Source organism: Monodelphis domestica, chromosome 1 (genome assembly GCF_027887165.1).
Source record: "Monodelphis domestica isolate mMonDom1 chromosome 1, mMonDom1.pri, whole genome shotgun sequence".
NCBI classification, from domain to species: Eukaryota; Metazoa; Chordata; class Mammalia; order Didelphimorphia; family Didelphidae; genus Monodelphis; species Monodelphis domestica.
The window spans coordinates 388,977,150-388,988,980 of record NC_077227.1 but is presented as its reverse complement, the minus strand read 5'-3'; the positions used below and the strand labels follow the sequence as shown (position 1 = coordinate 388,988,980).

General features: G+C 43.0%; 2 long non-coding RNA genes across 2 annotated transcripts; one reads left to right on the top strand and one right to left on the bottom strand.

The window, feature by feature from the left end:
* Positions 1 to 4,210: 4,210 nt before the first annotated feature.
* On the bottom strand, positions 4,211 to 5,051 carry LOC103097744 (uncharacterized). The gene is made up of 2 exons (XR_457917.2): positions 4,720 to 5,051; positions 4,211 to 4,610 (listed from the first exon to the last, which is right to left on the bottom strand). It is a non-coding gene; the product is annotated as an uncharacterized LOC103097744 (long non-coding RNA).
* A 1,031-nt stretch (positions 5,052 to 6,082) lies between these two features.
* LOC103097574 (uncharacterized) lies at positions 6,083 to 10,880 on the top strand. The gene is made up of 3 exons (XR_001627006.2): positions 6,083 to 6,203; positions 6,990 to 7,019; positions 10,704 to 10,880. It is a non-coding gene; the product is annotated as an uncharacterized LOC103097574 (long non-coding RNA).
* The last annotated feature ends 951 nt before the right edge of the window (positions 10,881 to 11,831 follow it).

Here is an 11,831-nt window from a genome sequence, read left to right as displayed (position 1 = left end):
GACCCTCAGTTTGCCTTATTTTGACCAGATTGACTTGATCACATAAGCAGTTGTGTGGTGGTACCTTCTCCCACCCTGTACTTCTGCACTGATTTTTTTAGTCTGCATGTAAGACTCTCTATTTATCTTGTTAGATTCTGCCCATTGTTCTATTATTGTTTAGTCGTGTCTGATTCTTCACGACCTTGTGGACCAACTGTCCATAGAATTTTGTTAGCAAAAATACTGGAGTAGCTTGCAATTTCCCTCTTTAGTTTGTGAATGTGTGTGTTTTTTTAAATGTAGTCAGGGATTAAGTGACTTGCTCAAGATCACACAGCTAGTAAATGTCTGAGGTTAAACTTGAACTCTGGTCTTTCTGAGGCCAGATCCAGTGCTCTCTCCACTGCACCACCTAGCTACTTCTGGTAGAACCCATTGTTCTAGCTTGACCTACTCCCCTCAGAGCAGTCCTCCTTGGGTTTGCTGCTTTTTTCAACCCTTACCTTCAATTTAAGTATCACTTCTAAGACAGAAGACTGTCAAGAGCTAGGCAATGGGGGTTTTAAATGACTTACCCAGGGTCACCCAGCTGGGAAGTATCTGAGGCCATATTTGAACCCAGGACCTCCTGTGTCCAGGCCTGGTGCTCTGTCCACTGAGTTACCTAGCTTCCCCTTTCCTCCCTCTTTTAAAAAAACTCTCTTATCTGGCACTGGTCTGTGTTCAAAGGTCCACAGAATGTCAGATCTGGAATATTCTGTCAAAGATTCTTAGCCTTTTCCATGTTATGGACCCCCTTTGGCAGTCTACCTCTTTTTGCAGCCCAAATCACATTCAACAAATGTTTGCTGACTTGAGTTAGTGATGGCTATGGAACTCCTCAGAATAATGTTTTTAAGTGCATAAAAAGAATCACAAAAATAGGAAACCATGCATAGTACAATAAAGATATAATTAATTTTTCCCCATCCAAGTTCACCAAATCTCAGAAATCTATCCATGGACCCTGATTAAGACCCCAACTCTAAGGTCTCTTCCAGCTCTTGCAAGCTATGAATACATGATTTGTCCAAGGTCACTTGGCTATTAAATGTCAGACACTGGACTCCAAATCCAGTATTCTTCCTCCTGCATCACAGCTGGGATTTGATCATATCCCTAGAACATTTGATCATCATCTACATGAAATGGCAGCAGTTAATAGTGACTCAGTGCCCCAAATCTCTTGGCCTATCCCTACTCCTTTATAGTGGTATATTTAGACCTTTCAGAGGGTAACAGCCAACAGACCATAGCCACCACACTTCTAGCCTCTCCACTCAAAACCCCGGTCTGGAGCTAATCTCATAGGCCAGGATTCCTGGGCCTGCAGCCTCATATATCAAAGATACTTTTTCAAGGAGCTAAAAATACAAGTCATTTTTCACTACTGGTGGCAAATTGAGAATAGCCCCCAATGCCAGGAAGTGGTGCTGGGATGAGGGGGTTGATGGATAGAGATTTGTCCCCCCAGGAATTGCAGCCGGCAGCCTGCACTCCAACTGACTAAAGACTGGGGGAAAAGAAATATGAGATGGAATTCTTCCAAAGGGGACAAGATCCTTTGTCTCCAGCCCCAGAACACAGATCAGTCTGGAGAGGGACTGTGGAGCTGGAAGTGACCTTAGAGGTCGTCTACTCAAACTCCTTCATTTTACAGAGGAGTAAATTAAGCCACAGAGATGGAAAGAATATGTCATGTAGGGAGTAGGTAACAGAGATGAGATTTTACCTGGATTTCTTGGCTCCAAATCCAGTGCTCTTTCAACTAGCTTATGCCAAAGCTGCTGCTTCTGGTAGCCCAGAGTGGGATAACTTTGAGTGGGGAGATTGATTCTGGAACCACATCTAGGGGGTCCCTGCATTTTGAGGATGGGACTCCAGGATAGTGAACAAAGAGGAGACCTACTTCTTTGAGGTCCCAAAGGTCCAAACTGACTCTATCACATCTTGAGAGAACTGAGAGGGGCCTTCAAGATCACCAAAGCCAAACCCTTCATTTTCAGAGTAGAAAATGGAGCCCCATTTGGGGCGTGATTTGGCCAGTCATTCCAAAAAGTGGCAGAGCCAGGACATAGAGCATCCAAGTCTTCTGATCCCAGGTCCAGGTGTCTTACCACTGTACCAGACATTTCTGATCAAAAGACATGAGACTGGGTCCCTTCTTTTTGTTGGTAGTGGAGTTTTTATTGTTTTAAAAAAAAGAAGAAGCTTGTTTTTGTCAAAGGGAAAAAAAAAGTCAGTTCCATTAAAGTCATTTCTTCCTAATGCTCCAGACATCACAAGCTGCTGTGGGGCTGGTTAAACAGTAAAGCTGTGCCCTCAGCAAATCAGCGTTTGAGGAAAAATCAAGAAAATTAGTGCTTGTGGAAGTGATGGACTGACAGGTCTGGCTGGAGGCAAACACAGCTCTAGCTTCCCCACACACAGCCCTGCTGTGCAGCTCTCCTCTCTCTCCAAGCTCAGCCCCACACCCCAGCCCCTTCTCACCTACCTCTAATCTCCCCAATACTGCTTTCCTTCAGCTCCCCCAAGCAACAAGCAAATGGCCACTATTCCCTCCTGACAGCTCTCACTAACTCTCCCAGGCGTGGTCTCCTTTTTCTTTTTACCATGTGACTTTGAACAAGTCATTGCCATTCTCTGAGGTTCACTTTCCCCATCTGTAATATGAGGGAATTGGACCCAATGCTAAGCAAGTTCCCCCCTTCCAGCTCTTATTTTCTATGTTCTCTGTTCTTCTAGCTCTGACAGTCTACATTCTAAAATGTTTTTGAGCTCTGCTCTTTTGTTCTCTAAGTTCCCCCTAACCTATGTTCTAAGCACCCCCCACCTCATTCTGATATTCTATATAGTTCCTTCTAGCTCTGACATTCTAAGGTCATTTATGGTTCTAACATTCTCTTCGAGCTATTCTAAGATCCCTTATATAGCACAGTTCCATTAGATACCCCCTTTGATGTTTTACCTTTGCTTTTTGTCTCTGGCTCTGCCATTAGCCTTGATTCTTTCTCTAAAAACCAAGTACTCTTCTATGTCATCCCCATCCAGAACATTCCACCTACAAAGAATTGGGTCCCCAAACTCTATTCACAGCTGATGGGATGGAGAGAACTGGGGCTCTCTGGGAAGGGGTGGGAGGTCTTAGAACAGGGGCAAGGAGGTATGTTATCAGGTGACCTTGCTACCTGCTTCAGGGGCATGGCTGTGCTGACCTTTGCCCTGAGACCTGACAAGGTAAGGAAGGGAATGACATTTTTTAGTGTTGTGGAATTAGTTTAGTCCTTTGTCAGTCTGATGAAACCTATGTGTATCCCTTCTCAGAATAATGTTTTTAGATGTGAAAAGTAAAATGCATAGAATTACAAAGGAAACCAATTGTATTGAAATAAAGGTGCATTTTTTCCCCATCCATGTCCATGAATGCCCTGACATCTATCCACAGACCCCTTATCACATGATATAAATAGGGGTAACTATTCTTACCCTGCCCACTACTCCTCCATAAAATGTTTAAACCTTTACTTTGGGTGCAGCTGAGTGGCTCAGTAGGTCCTAGGTTCAAATCTAGTCTCAGATAGTTCTTTACCTTCTGTCTTAGAATCAATACAAGTATCAGTTCTAAGGTAGAAGAGTGATAAGGATTAAGCAATAGGGGTTAAGTGACTTGGACAGCTAGAAGTCATTTAGACAGCTAGGAAGTATCTGAGACCAGATTTAAACCAGATCCTCCTAAGCAACCTAGCTGCCCCACTCAGCATAGCATTTAAAGGTCCCCAAGCCTTCCATCCCTGGCAGCTGGGCACAGGTTTTGGAAAACAACACTGAGCTGAGAGGATTTTGACTTTGGGTGCAGTGAGGGACTCTGTATCTGACTACTGAGGACCAGCCGAGGCCAGTGTGGAAAGGCTCATCACCAGAAAGTAGGTTAGAGGGTGAATGTTCTTTGGCTACAACTCGTAAAGACTGTCTATTCCTTAAGGCATCAAGGGCTTGAAGTCTATAGGCAGAAGGAGACAATAACAAAACCACAGAACCTTGAGACACTGGGAAACATTAGCGTTGGTGCTATTTGACTCTCACTGCTAGAAAATTGGGTGGTGGAATGGAAAGGGCACTTGACTTGGAATGGGAAGACCTCGGTTTTAATCCATGAGATCAGAGGTTGAAAAATGAAAGGAAGTTGAAATGCAGTCCACTGGTCTCTTCTTTATTTTTCAGATGAACAAGTCCAGTTCCAGAGAAGTCAAATGACTTGTCCCCAAAACACCCAGAAAGCAAGCGACAGAGCTGGGATTCGAAGCAGGATCTTTCCCAGCGTTCTTTCCAATTTCCACTATACCACAAATCCTGGCTCTGCCTCTTAGTGTGTCACCTTGGGCAAACCTGTCCTAACCTTTGGGCCTCTGTTTCCCCCTCTGTAAAAAGAGAAAGTGGGCTCCATTATTTTCTGGGGGTTCTTCCAGCTCTGAATTCTCTCCTCTTGCCAATGGTTGCTGCCCAAACTAGAGAGACACTGCCCCCTTCAGGCCAGACTCTTCCCCTCCACGGTGGTTTTCTCCGTGACAAAGACAAACGTCCACCGGGACCTAAGGCGAGACAGTAAAACTCATTTCACTAGTGACCTCAATTCCAGATTCGAACCCAGGTCTCCAGAGGTGAGAGTGAGGAAAATGCTTAAATTAAAATGCTAATTACCGTCTTAAGCAATTCGTTCCCAGACAGAAACTTGTATCTATTATTAACAGCTTCTCGCCACATCCTCAGCTTGCCGAGAGACACGGGTGATTTAGAGATTCAGGTTGTAAAAGAGAAACGTGCCCGTGTCGCTGAGCTCAGCTCATGGATCTGTCTGCCACCTTCACTTTACCTGTCCAGTGGCATGACGGCTGGAGAAGCCCTGCGCAGAGCCAATGGAGTGGGCATAGCTATGACTCCTCCCCTTAGGAGAGCTCTTGGATTAGGTGCGAAAGGGCAGGGAAAGGGATTTATGGGGCCCTGGCAGGGCCAGGGCAGGGGCCAGATGGATTAGCTTGGGAAAAGACGACATAAAAGCTGGAAGCAAAGCTCTGATTGGTCTTGGGAAGCCAGAGCTGCCCTGGAGACAGGCTCGACTATTTGGCAATAATGCTAGGAGTCATTCTGCAGAAAATGGATATTTCGGAAGGAATCCCTCTGCCTCTTTAGAAGCTGGACCCAAGAGGAAGCATTAATTAACTGTGTGACCTCAGGCAAGTAAGTCTCTTCTCCTCTCTGGGCCTCAGCTCCATCTTCTGAAAAAGGAAGGGGTTTGACGAGATGGCTTCTAAGATCCCAGAACTCTTAACATTCTACAATGTAGTCCAGACTACATTGAGTTTGGAGTCAAAAGATCATAGCGCTTAGCCTGATATTCAAGGCCAGCCCCTTTTCCCCTCATCCCCTCATCTCTCACAGTCTCTTCCAACTCCAACCAGACTGAGTCTTTGCCCCTATTCTGACCACAGAGTTATTTCTGCCTTTGCTCCCACCATTCCTGGCTCAGAGAGCCCTGTGGACAATGGGGAGCCAGGGAATGTTTCTGAGCCCATTGTCATATTGTCAGAGCTAGGATTTAAGAAGGTTAATCAGTCCCAGGGAGCAGGGATGGGGGTTATTGGAGTGGGAAAATGAGAAAGAGACCAGTTAGTGCTCTATCCGGGACCCCCAAAATGAAGGGCATTGGGGGCTGGCATCTGGGGAGAGGATATGTGAACATACTTTCTGAATCACATCATAGTTCTATATATAACTGTCATGTATACATGATGGGACATATAATGAACAGGAGGCATACATGCAAAGCTTAGAGAAGGAACAGAGACAGAAATTCAAGTAGTATTTTTTTAAACCATGCAAGCTCTTTCCTCTTTGGCTATCTCAAAAGATATTCTCAGCCTCATAAAGGGTCCTAGAAGAGGACAATAGAGGAGAGACTCAGTTACCATGCACAAGGGCGATGACAAAGCTGAGGGAGCTTGGGAATGCATGCTGATCTTTATGACTTGGACCAACAGTGTCATCCATCTGCCCAAGATGAACAGGTACTTTGAATACAAATGCAAAGGAGAGAGGAAAGAAGTATAGATAGGTAGGGCATGACGTCTTTTTCTCCCCCATTTTCCCCTTCACCCTTCCCCAGAAGCAGACTTCTTCTTCCTCAGGTATACACCCTGCTCTGGCTCTGTGATGAAGAACGTTATAGTTGTTAATCTGTAGAAGCATAATGAATAGAACTATAACTACCAGGACAGTTCTTATCCAGTGAATAGCCATGCTAAGGTTTATACTTAGATGTAGTGAGCCTGGGGATCAGATCATGGATCAAGTGACCACAAGATTATATATTTAAAACTCAAAGATGACTTAGAGGTCATCTAGTTAGGCCCCCTCTTTTTACAGATAAAGAAAATGGGGCCCAAGCTCACTGAGATAAGAATAGGTTGATGTGATCCAGTTATGAAGCGTGGGATAAAAGTTCCCAGAATGTTGTTGGGACTACCACTTATTTGGATGCATGTCCCATCTAACTTAATGCCTTCTACCCCAAATATTTATCTTTAGAGAGATACTCTAGAGAAAACAGGCAAGAACCCAGTGTTCGTATGCTCTAATCTGTCATTTCAGGGGCCAGGTATTAAGTAAATCTCCTGCTCCTTCCTTTGGCAGGGTTGAAGTAGCCTTTCTTTTTTATAATTTAAACCCTTAATCTTTTGTCTTACAACCAATACTGTGAATTGGTTCCAAGGCAGAAGAGTAAGGGCTAGGCAATAGGGGTTCAGTGGCTTGCCCAGGGTTACACAGATGGGAAGTATCTGAGATCAGATTTGAACTCAGGGTCTCTGATCTGTAGACCTGGCTCTCAGTTTACTGAGTCACCTACCTGCTCCCACTATAGAGCCTTTCTTTGGAGATTCATGATTCTTTCTCTCTCCCAACCCACCCACCAGAAGATGGACCTGAAGAAACACAAGTAAGGGGTATGTATGCCAGGAGACATATTACATGAGCTTATTCTAGTCCATAGTCACCTTCATGAATTCTCCAATCCTATCTCTGCCACTTACTAACAGTATGATCCTGAAAAAGTCACTTCCTTACAGCAAAGGGACATGGGCAAATTGTGGCAATGATCAATCTAATCATCTTTCTACCTATTGTTATCATACTAAATCAGTTTCCTTCTTTGTGCCTCAGTTTCCTCAATTTTAAACAAAAAGGTTGAAATGGATGTCCTTTTAAGCACTGACTTCCTGGGATTCTATGATTCTACAACTAGCTGGGGAAAATCTGGCACTCTTAATTTGGCAAGAACAGCTAGAAAAACATTTGCTCCTGGACAGAACCCTGGACAGCGTCTGCATATTATTCATCTACTGGAGAACAAACTTTTATTCTGCTTTCCCAGAAGCACGAAGGAGGAAATAAATATTCTGAATCTATAGCCCCTTTATTTCAGGGGAATTCAATGCCTTTTGGCAAATTCATGCAGGTGAAAAAGAAGGAAAAAATAAAGACAAAGGAAAAAGGTGAGGCAGTAAGCACACAGTAAGAGCAGGAAATGACCTTAAAGATCATTTTGTAAAGAAATTAGAGCCAAAATCCTCACGTTGTACAAAGAAGAAAACTGAGACCCAGAAAAAGGAAGTAAATAGTCCAAAGTCACCTAATTGTTATGATAAAGAGCAAAGAATTTAGTTCTTGGGATTCTTGGGTAGATACTGTATCATTTTTACACTTGTATCTGAAACACGGAGTGTGGTGACTAATAAATAGTAGGTGCCTAATAATAAGAAGAAATTAATTAATTAATTAAAAAGTAGGTGCTTGAGTGAATATTAGGAAAAGACTATCAGATACCATTGCTATAACAATTTCACATTCACCACTCAAAACCAGATCCTTTTGCCATCTGAGCCCTCTAAATAGAAATGTTGAGACAGTATGGAGCAGTGGAAAGAGATGAAGAATCTAGCTGTACTGAAGAGTGCTGAACTAGAAGTTTATGGACCAAGGTTTGAGTACAGGCTTTAACATTAGATATGTTATCTCATAAAGTCCTCCTCTGAAGACTTTTCATATTCTGGGAATGACGTATTCGTATTCTAAAATGCCTTACCAAGACAGACATGCTTTGAGTACCGGCTGAGGAACTGGACAATGAGTCTTTCATTTAAGGACCAGCCTAACCCAACTGTGGAGAGGCTCATCCCTCAGAGGAGGCTATGGATTTGGTGGCAAAAGAACAATAACTCATGACAATTGAATCAGAGATGGGGAAGACACCTCATAAGACATCCCAGTTATCCCATTCCTGCACACAGACTTCTACAAAATCCCTAACAAATGATTGTCCACCTTTTACTTGAAGACCTGTGAGGCATGGAGTGCTCATGACCCATTTGATCAAAGAGAATTCCCACAATGGTGAAACTGCAGATCCTTAAAGTGGTGAAGGAGCTTCCTCTCACTTTCCATAATTTTTTATTGCCTCAACTACTAAATTCTTAACAGTCTAGCAACCATGGTCAAGGTTCTTTCCCTGAACAAGTCCCAGTACTTTCTTCAAAAAGCCATTCATATCTGGCCTTGGATACTTCCTAGCTGTGTGACTCTGGGCAAGTCACTTAATCCCATTTGCCTAGCCCTTACTGCTCCTCTGTCTTGGAACCAATACTTAGTACTTATTCTAAGATAGAAGGCAAGGGGTTAAAAAAAATCAGTAAGGAACCAAGATATGGCTCTGGAAAAGTTTGCTCCCCAAAAGTGGCCCTTTGGTTCCTTCATTTTAGGGAAACTCTGGATTTGTTTTGGATAACAGATCATCACACTTTGAGCCAGAAGCCATCTTATCTGATCCTCTGATTTTAAAGAGAAGAGTCCAAGGTCACATAGATTGCATATAACGGAGCCAGGATTAGAACCCATATCCTTTGATTACAAATCCAGGGACCCTTCTACTACACTTTACTCTCTGTGTACATGTGGCACATAAATCCCACCAGTGTTAAATGGCCCTGTTTGGCAGCTGAAGATGATGTAAGTTCCCCCTTTGGCCACCTGCTCAGTCCCAGCTGGAGTGAGGGGGAGAGAAGGAAGGGGAAAGAACTACAATCTGGCTTGGAATCATCCATCCCAGGTTACAAGCTGCCAAATAAAACACAGACTTGCTGAAGTCTTCTTCAGCTGTAGCAAGCATCCTAACCCTTCTTCTTGCCCTCCCTACTTTTTTGCACTTTGGATTAAGCCTAAGAGGTGGCCGAAAGAACTGAAAATATGGCAAAACCAAGAAATTGTTTGTTAATGATTCAAGGTTTCTTCCTTCAGCTTTCAATATTTTTATTACAATCTAATTATAGTGGTAAAATGATTTATTCAGTTGGGATCAGAAGTTCCGGGTTCTAGCTTCATCACTTCAGACTTAATTCCTTTTGCTCCTAGGGGCCTCAATTTCCTCACCTACAAAATGGGGATAATAATAATATTGCACTTGGTGGGAGTGGGTGGGGGAAATGCTTTGTAAACTTTAAGATATTCTTGATATTATTTTATTATGGTCAGAAGACTGGGGTTCAGACATCAGCTCCACTACTAGTTGTATGATCTTTGGTAAGTTACAGAATCTCAGAGTTAAAGATGTGAAACTGAACAGAATGCCTACCAAATCTCTCCTTGAAGACCTCCAGTAATAGGGAGCTAATTAACTCCACAGGTAGCCAAATCTATTTTCTAGCAGCTTTGATTGTTAGAAAGTTATTCCTTACATCACTCTTAAGTCTTCCTGCTAGTTCCCCTAATTGCTCAGAGTTCTTCTGTTTTCTGTGGTTAAACAGAATAAGTCTAACCCCTATTCCACATGATAGTCCTTCAAAAGCCTGGAGATAGTCGTCGATTTCCCCCTTCCTTCCAAGTCTTCTCTTTTCCCAGCTAAATGTCTCTAGTTCCTTTAACAGATCCTCATAAACCATGTTTTACTGTCTGTCCTCTCACTATCTTGGTAATCCTCTGAGACATGCTTCAGTTCATAAACCTCCTAACTTTTCTTAACCAGTTTCTTAATCTGCAAAATCCAACCCAGAACCCCTACCCTATCTCTTTCAAGGGACTTTTGCAAAGCCATGAGATCATAGATAAGAAAGCACTTTGAAAATTATAAGTCACTATACAAATTAATGCCCTTCAGGCCTCTAGTATCCAGAAGCTTTAATAAAAAGGCACCTTATATTTATGCAGCTTCCTTTCTCTGAGGAGCTCAAAGCACTTTATCAGCCTGATTTCATCAATTCCTTCAGTTCCCTTTTAGATAGATGAGATATTTTAACTCAATAAGCATTTATTAAGCACCTACTATATTCTGGGCACTGTCCTTTGTGCTGGGGGATACGAAGAGAAAAATGAGACAGTCCCTATCTTCCATGAGCATTCTACTGGGGGGATGGTAACATATGTAATTATGCATATGTAAAATATGTAAATAATGTATAACAATTCCATTTCACAAATAGGGACATGGGCACAGAAAGGTTAATTAACTCTCCCAGCACTTAACACTGGGTGGGAGAACTCAGACTAAGAGTCATTTAACCTCTGTGGGCCTCAGTTTCCTCATCTGAAAACTGAGAGGGTTGGATGGTTGGACTAGATGATCTCTATATCTCTTCCAGTTTGGACATTCTATCATTCTGTGGCTGAACTCAGAACTCAGAAGTACAAAAGGAGAAGATCACAAGAAATGGAAATGAATATTGGTCCCTGAGGAGAGGCACCAAGAAGTACTAGGAGTGTGTAAACACAGAATTGTTAATACTAGGGAGAAGAAAAATACAATTCGAGAGAGTCTGGGTCCAGCTCTGTCTTCTCCCTCCCCACCATAAATGTGGGGGTCGGTGCAGTTCTGGGAGGGGGAGGAGCAGCAGCAATCACAAAGTACACGTGGGTTCCATATATGTTAATGTTTGTTCTAAGTGAGTGGTGTTTGACAAGCAGCCTTTGTGACAATCTGCCAGCAGAGCCCAGATTTGTGAACCAATTGAGAGAGGATGAAAGGAGAAAAGAAAGCTTTTAGAGAGATGGAAAGATCAGAAAGGCAGGGCTACGAAGAGTAATAGAACCTGTTTTAGAGGCAGTGGGCAGGGGCAGAAAGCATCCCGAGTTAATTGAGGTTGAAAGCCTTTAGGAGGTAGTTAGAGGAAAAGGCTTGAGGATGAAGAGCAGCTGGGGGGAGGGGAGGAAGCCAAGGAGAAGACTCACAGACAGGGAGGGAGCTTTGTGAGTACTGGAGAGAGAGATGAGTTCAGGAAAATTTCTTTCAAGAGGAGACAAGGGAAATATGACTGTTCAGGATACCAGGGGGGTGCCTTAGGGATGACTGGGCTCTAACTCAAAGAGGGAAAGAGAAGAACTCAAAGGGAAGAACTTCTATGTCAAGTCATCCCCAGTCCATTCCAGACTACAATCCAATCCAATAAACATTTACTAAATGCCTACTATGTGCCAGGCATTATGCTAAGCACTGTGTATATAATTAATTAAAATGCAAAAGGAGGCAAGAAAATGGCAGGGGAGTTGAGATTCTAAGAATACTAAGGCATCTGATTCTGTGTAGTTAAAACTAGGCAGGACTGTCACAGACTTGTCTTCCTGAGTCCAAATCTGGCCTCAGACACTTACTAGCTATGTGAATTTGGGCAAGTCACTTAATCCTGTTTGCTCAGTTTCCTCATCTGTAAAAATGAGTTAGAGAAAGAAATGGCATACCACTCCAGGATCTTTGCCAAGAAAACCCTAAATGT